Source organism: Musa acuminata, chromosome BXJ1-4 (assembly GCF_036884655.1).
Source record: "Musa acuminata AAA Group cultivar baxijiao chromosome BXJ1-4, Cavendish_Baxijiao_AAA, whole genome shotgun sequence".
Classification (NCBI taxonomy): domain Eukaryota; kingdom Viridiplantae; phylum Streptophyta; class Magnoliopsida; order Zingiberales; family Musaceae; genus Musa; species Musa acuminata.
Genome location: NC_088330.1, coordinates 22040728 through 22047847, shown reverse-complemented (window position 1 = coordinate 22047847; position 7120 = coordinate 22040728). Strand labels below are relative to the sequence as shown.

The 7120-nt window shown below is 35.8% G+C and overlaps 1 long non-coding RNA gene across 1 annotated transcript; it reads left to right on the top strand.

Annotated features, from left to right (window-relative positions):
• The first annotated feature begins 851 nt into the window (after positions 1–851).
• LOC135650363 (uncharacterized) lies at positions 852–6429 on the top strand. Its single transcript, XR_010501510.1, has 3 exons — positions 852–1002; positions 5702–5896; positions 6113–6429. It is a non-coding gene; the product is annotated as an uncharacterized LOC135650363 (long non-coding RNA).
• Positions 6430–7120: the final 691 nt, after the last annotated feature.

Genomic DNA, 7120 nt, shown 5'->3' with positions numbered 1-7120 from the left:
CAAGATTTAGAATGCTTTGATCTAAAGAGAATTGAGAAATTTTTTTTTTTTCAAATTTATGCGAAAGAATATACAAAGAAAGTTATGTTTTGCATAACGATAACTAAAGAATCGTGTAATTAATATCGTATATTAAAGAATTTAGTCTTTAAAAATAGATAGATAGAGTCGCACATAACATTTTATATTGATTTTATGATATATTTCTTATTTATTGATCTTTGAATTTATTTTTTAATTTTTAATTTTTTTTTCTACTTTCCCTCTACAACACTAATTGGTACAGATATTGAGCTGAGGTGGCATGTTATTTATAAACTAGAAATATTATCATTAAATTGAATGGATATAATGTAAAAAATTATGAAAGAAATGAAGGTCAATAGAAGGTGACAAAATATGACTGAATTAAAGTATATCATATTCAACCATTTCTATTTCATTTTAAGATCCATTTACGAGGAACTCTAAATGTAATTACTATTAAGAATCGAATTCAGCGGTAATTTACGTCGTGCCGCAAGTTGGAGGCGAGAAGCATCTATCGGAATCAGTAACGGAGCTGCACGCAACCACGCGCGGATCCAACGGCTGACAGGCATGCGGTGGAGGCAACAAAGACAACCGCGCCGTTGTTTGTCCACGGCGGACACAAACGGATGACCGGTACCCGCAGTTGTCGTATTCGGGTTTGGAAATTGGCACAATTTTCTATTTCCACGTTATGACGACTGCTCGATTGGTTTAGCTGTCTGGTGATTGGAGAAACAACATGACATGATATGGGTCCCGCTGTTGGTGAGGTGGTATGCTGACGTTAAGAGTACTAAATATATTTGGTTTTGGTGGAATGATGGGGATGGAATATTAATACTGACTTGTATCAGTCGTCCGGACAAAGGCGGGCGTCGCTCTCGTTCCCAAATCCGACCTTAGCCTCTTTCCTCGTCGTCTCCGATCTCTTGGGCTTCCCAGCGTCCGATCTCGTCGATCATGTCGTCGGTGAGCGATCCTGCTCTTCTCCAGCTTTCCTTTGCGATTTGGATCCCTTTTCTGCCGGTTAGCCGTCAAAGCTTGCGTCTTTCTAGCAACCGGTAGGTCACATGGTGGTCATCTTTGTTTGTCTGTTCGAAACCGATGATTAGGATTTTGATTCAGCACAAAGCATTGGAAATTTTCCTTGGAGTTTCGGAATCGGCGGAAATTTGGGAAATGAGTGGGTTTGGGTTTGTCTGGGGTCCTGGGACGGATAGGTTCGGCATACTGGTTTTCACTACGTTTGGGGATGGGAAGATTGTTGCCGGAGGAACTTGATTATTGTTGACAGTGAGATCCAGTATAAAGCACTTGCCATATGGTTTCTTTGCGATTTATGCTTCTTGTTGGCTCCCACACAAGATTTATGCTTCTTGTTGGCTCCCACACAAGATTTTTGCGATTTATGCTTCTTGTTGGCTCCCACTTGCCATAGAACACTTAGATTTTTTTCTCGTTTGTGGTTTATAATGCCATTTGGGTCATTGTCATATTGCTTCTTGATGGCTTAGGAATTCTGATGAATTTAATGGTTCTAATTACGTAACATATGGTGATTCAGGTAATAGGCTTTATGTTTGGAGTTTGAAATACGGACATGCTTGACCTGTTTGTGTAAGGTAGATTATTGTTATGACTTCCAAGTCGGAGTGTCCGGAGAGATTATGTGACCTCTAAGTGCTTAAGCAAATAATGTTACGTAGAAAAATTTATGTGTCCACTGAATTTTGGTTAATACTTGATCTAATTCGAGAACATAAGTAATCACCTACTGTTAGGTCCAGTGTGCTTGTTGTTCTTTTCAGCATTAAGGCATATTTTCAAGCTTAATGTTGGAATGCCAAGATGCGGTGAAGATTTGTTTACCAGACATACCATCCTTTCTTCTTTGAGTGAAATAAATTAATAAATTTTGCATGATGTTTCTTATTAAACATTTATCTTATGTTTGAGACATTCTAAGTGTGATCTAGTGCTAATCTCACGTAAAGCATATCCAACACTACAGAGACAATGATGAAGTAATAACAATCTTTAGAATGTGCAAAAGAATAGGTTCATTCAGATTTTGGACTACATTTGCAAGGGTCTCATCTTTATTGAAACAATCATGCAAGACTTTTTTGAGATTGTAATTAAAGAGAAAACAAAACATTCCACTTTCAAAGCAAATCCTGATTCAAATGGAAATTAAGAGAATGACGTATGAGCAATCAGTCTGAAAGGTTGCTAGGTTAGTTATGAAACTCGGAGAAGCCTGCTTGTTCGACCAAAATAACTGGAACCGGAAACTTGTCCAGTCTGGTTCATTAATTGGATAGCTTTTAATCCATAATGATTGAAATGCCCTTGATTATAATTATCTTTTTATTTCCTTTTGAGGGTATTTTTGGTCTTTTTTAGAAGAGAAAAATTGAATATTTTTTTAACGCATTATACTTGGTGCTTCTCCACCACTCTCTAGTTGTTGCTGTCCTCACTTTCTTGTTATAATCTCTCTCATTGTGTTTTCTTTTTATCTCTAATCTCTACCCTCTATTAGTCACTTTTACCATCTCCTTTATCTTCCTTTTATGCTATCACTCTCTTTGGTAGCTATCCCTTTTCACCACCATCCTCTTTTCGATTCTGTTGTAATTCCACGTTGTGTATGGTCATCATATTTTTTTGGTCATCCAACTGATTGGAGTTTGAATCTTTTCCTTTTATTCCAACCATTAAGTTTCTTGATTGAGAGACACTTCAAATGTATATTTATCTACAATGTCTTTTACATATTTTGTCTATTAAAAAGATCATTTAATATATTGGTCCGACTAGTAAACCAGTGACCTAGGGTCTGGCCAGATTGATGCCTAGTCTGCATCTGATATTTATGGTTTCTAGTGCCGCCAATTGTGAAAATCTATTAACCATATTACCATAATGACCAATCCAGGAGCTTCACTTAAAACTGGACTAACATATGGGATCTGCCAAATATTTGCACCAATTTTAATTTTAATTACTTTCTTTCTTTCTCTCTCTAACACTCACTCTCTCTGTCTTTGCTCCTCTGTTCTATCTTTTTACTCCTGCTGGATTTATAGGGAGGATTATCTCTCCTTGTTTCTACATTTCGGTACTGGATAATCCAATATTGCTTATACTAGCAGCAATTAGCTGCCATGCTACATCGTTTTCCACATTAACTTTAATTCTTCTTCTCTCTCTCTCTCTCTCTCTCTCTCTCTCTCTCTCTCTGTATCTCTCTCTCTCTGTGTTTGCTCCTGTCTTCTATCTTTATACTAACTCTCGCTGGACTTAAAGTGAGGATCATCTCTCCCCAATTTCTCTACTTTTAGGTATTCAAAAGTCCAACACTTCTTATTGCTAGTAGCAATTGGCTGCCATGTACATCATTTTCCACCTTATGATTCTGTGTGAAGACAGCTAAAATAAGCTGTAATCGTTGTCTCTTCTTATATGACACACTTCTCATGGGCATCTACGAACCTAGCTCCTTGATCTGGATTCAAGACTTACCACTCACCATTGCTAGAACTATGATTCCTTGGAGATCATCCTCCAGCTCTCATATATGTCTCTATTATGATGAAACTTGTCTTGTGGGAACTCCTGTTCATAACAAAATAATCCAGGTTTCCTTTCACAACATTGTTTACAGGAACTCTTCCAGTTAGTCAGCCAATATATATTCCTCTACTCAACTTCCATCTTAGCTCTCTTGTTTTCAACAACATTGCCAGGTGATACATTTCTCTAATAAGTCGTGTGTGTGTCCAAGTTATGCTATGGGTTCTACAGTTATTTAGTTTCCTGCTGAACTGCAGTATGAAATACATCAAGTTGTATATCATTTAAAATAAATCTTTCACATGCATGGAAATAATGGGCTCAATGCACATTGATGCATAAAGAAGAATCATTAGTTATGAATCATTACTTTTTACATGCATTGGTGCTTAATCTAGGGGAAAAATTAGAAGATACCTTGAAATGTTAGTTATGAGGTTTATAGATGCAATAACTGATCAAACTTTTTACTAACACAAAGTTAACATGTAAAACAGTAGAAGATATTTAGTATTTAACTGTCGACAATGACACTCTTCTCAAGCTCACTATGTATACAATTGAAATAAAAAAGTTGACAGCTTCGTATCTGTTTCTTTCTTTACATTTTTTGGTTGTAATTAAAAGTTGTTGTGGTTAGTAATGTTATGTCATCCACAAAGTGCTTTCCAGCAGTCCAGGACCATGCTACAATTTCTACATGCTTTAACCATGCATGCTATCTCTACATCTTTGGACATCTGTGACACTAGTCAGTCTACATAATGGCTTCTGTACATAAAGGCAAATTTTTTGTAGTATGAATTGAAAGATGTAAGTAACTAAACCACTTTAGATGTAACTAGCCTCATGATCTGACACATAAGACCATGAACTGGAACCCATTTTTGCCTTGGACAGCTAAAACATCACTATATATATATATATATATGTAATGATTTAGCCTGAGCCTACAATATTTTCAGAAATTCTTTTCCTCGATCATATGGTTGGTTAAAAACGACAATCGAATAAGAAAACTCATTGTCAATACCCAATAATTGGGTACATTTTAGGTTCTAGAAATTGAATTTTAGTATTCTCAGTTAGGTAGGCTTGACGAAAGTTTTGGATTTATATTAGAGAATGTACTGTCTTATCTTTTGAAATGATAAGTAAAGTCTAATCATATTTAGTTAAATTAGTAGGTCCTCTTTTTTTTGCAAATGCTATAATAATTATCAAAACTGATGATATGGGTTGGTAGACCACCCGGTGTACTGGTGTAATAATGGTTTGGTAGATTATTGAAATCCGTATCAGATTGAGATTCTAAATTCTTTGTTGAGATAATATACCGGGTTACAATAAGTAAGTTTCTAAATCTCAACCACACTGGTTGCCAGTCCAATCAAGTAGGTACTAAAAAAATATAGCCTGATATTGGTACAATTATATTTATTTCTTTTTTTATTATATTCAATGGCATTGGCCTTATACTGCTTAGCTTAGTAATATCATACTGGATAGGTAGGCTATTAAGATCAGTCCTGGACCAAAATTTAAATCCTTGATTACAAAGATGGAAAAGAAATGTTTAAATTTGTGAATGATGGAAGGACGATTTTGGTGTCATGAAAAGATTGTTACCATCTAATCTAGATGACTAAGGTTGAAATTGTAGAATTTTCCTGACTTCTTACAAGAGCAAAGCTAGGTACATTGGCTTGCCTTAGACAATGAATTGGCTGGTGCCTTATCGATGAAGCCATCCTTCAATTTCATACTCGTGAACAATTAGAAGTTCTAATAATATGAGAGAAGATATATATATGCACTGGTTTATTGGAGGAAGGTTGAAGAAACATTTTTAAAAAGCATAGGAATAAGTTTGAGAGCGTTTAGATTGACTAGCAACAATGACTTTAGTTCTTTGCTGCCATTTCATACATTTTATTCTACAACATTGTGCAGAGATTTAACTAGAAATTGACTGCTCAATTGTTGCTACTGTTTTTAGTTTGTCTTGGTACCCACAGTTCTGGTATCTCATTCTGTCTTTTATACCTCATCATCTCCAACATTTTATTTTTGGCATCCAAATCATCAGGAGAAGGGTCAACCATTGCCCAAGTTTGGAGAATGGGATGTCAATAACCCTGCCTCAGCTGAAGGGTTCACCGTTATATTTAATAAGGCTCGAGATGAAAAGAAGACAGGTGGTAACTCAGGTGCATCATCAACACCACCGAGAAACATAGGTGGTTTGCGACCAGATGATACTTACCACTATCCAAGGAAAAGTGTATGCACCTATCTTTTTATATTTTAATTATATCTGATGTTTGAAAATTTTGTTGAAAAAAGAAATAAGAGAAAGCTTAATTTGGAATTTGCTTATGCAATTATTAGAGCTCCTGCGCTCTTATCCATGATCATATTGATACCATGTCAAACTAGCTTGAGATTTGCACTCTAATTCTTTCCGAAATTTACTAATCACTTGAGTAATTTGTTACAGCGAAAGTGGTTCTGCTGTGGTTGAATTCTGCTGCTGGAGCAATGGGTACTTGGTGATCTTAGTTTGGGGTTGCAAGGTGTTAAAGAAAGGTTTGTTTTAGCGAACAGATGCTGTCCTTGAATATTCATCATGTCCGGTGATCCGTATGTATCGATGTTATATCGATCGTAAATAGACATAAAAGGAGGACAGATGGATGCTAAAACTCTTTCTATTTGTTCAGTTTTGCTATATGGTTGCTGGAAAGAGCAGTGTCATATAATGTGTCTCTGTCATTTGATTCTGAGAGTAATTAGAAGAATAGTCTTCCCTCTGTAGATCTGCAAACAATGGCACACTTTCCCTTCATCTTTTTCTGAATCATTGTGAGCACTCTACCACCAGTAATTAGAATTAAGGCTGTTAGCTCTTCCTCCGTAATCTCTTTCATCTTTGATCACTACACAGCATGTTCCATTTACAAAATCTGATTTGACCTTATTAGTATTTGATAGCCAACCTATTGAATTTAAGGGAAAAAAAAAGCGGAAAAATATATTGGATTCTCACTATTTTTGCGTCTTATGGATTCGAGAATAATTTGGAATTTGTGGTTCTACCGTACTCCATTTTCTCACTTGTTTTCATATGGAAAAAATTTTGAAAAAGAAAATAGTATGACTCAATTAAAGTCCGGCTTTTAGCATTAACTTAGCATTAACTTCGATTGTTCTCGATCATTCCTTCGAGTGGTGTTTGAGACTATAAAATCGGTCTATCAATCATCGACATGTAGTTTCATTTCCAACTTTTAGAAATGGGAACCAAATTGTTCAACTTCTCTTTTGGTTCATTTCATTAACTTTTAAACCGTTGACTCAATGCAATTTTGATTCTGATTCGAATCGAACAGAGATCATGGCTAGCCATGGGAGTAGCAATTTAGATTCTGATTCGAATCCAACTGAGATCATGACTAGCCATGCGAATAGCAATTTTGATTCTGATTCGAATCAAACTGAGATTATG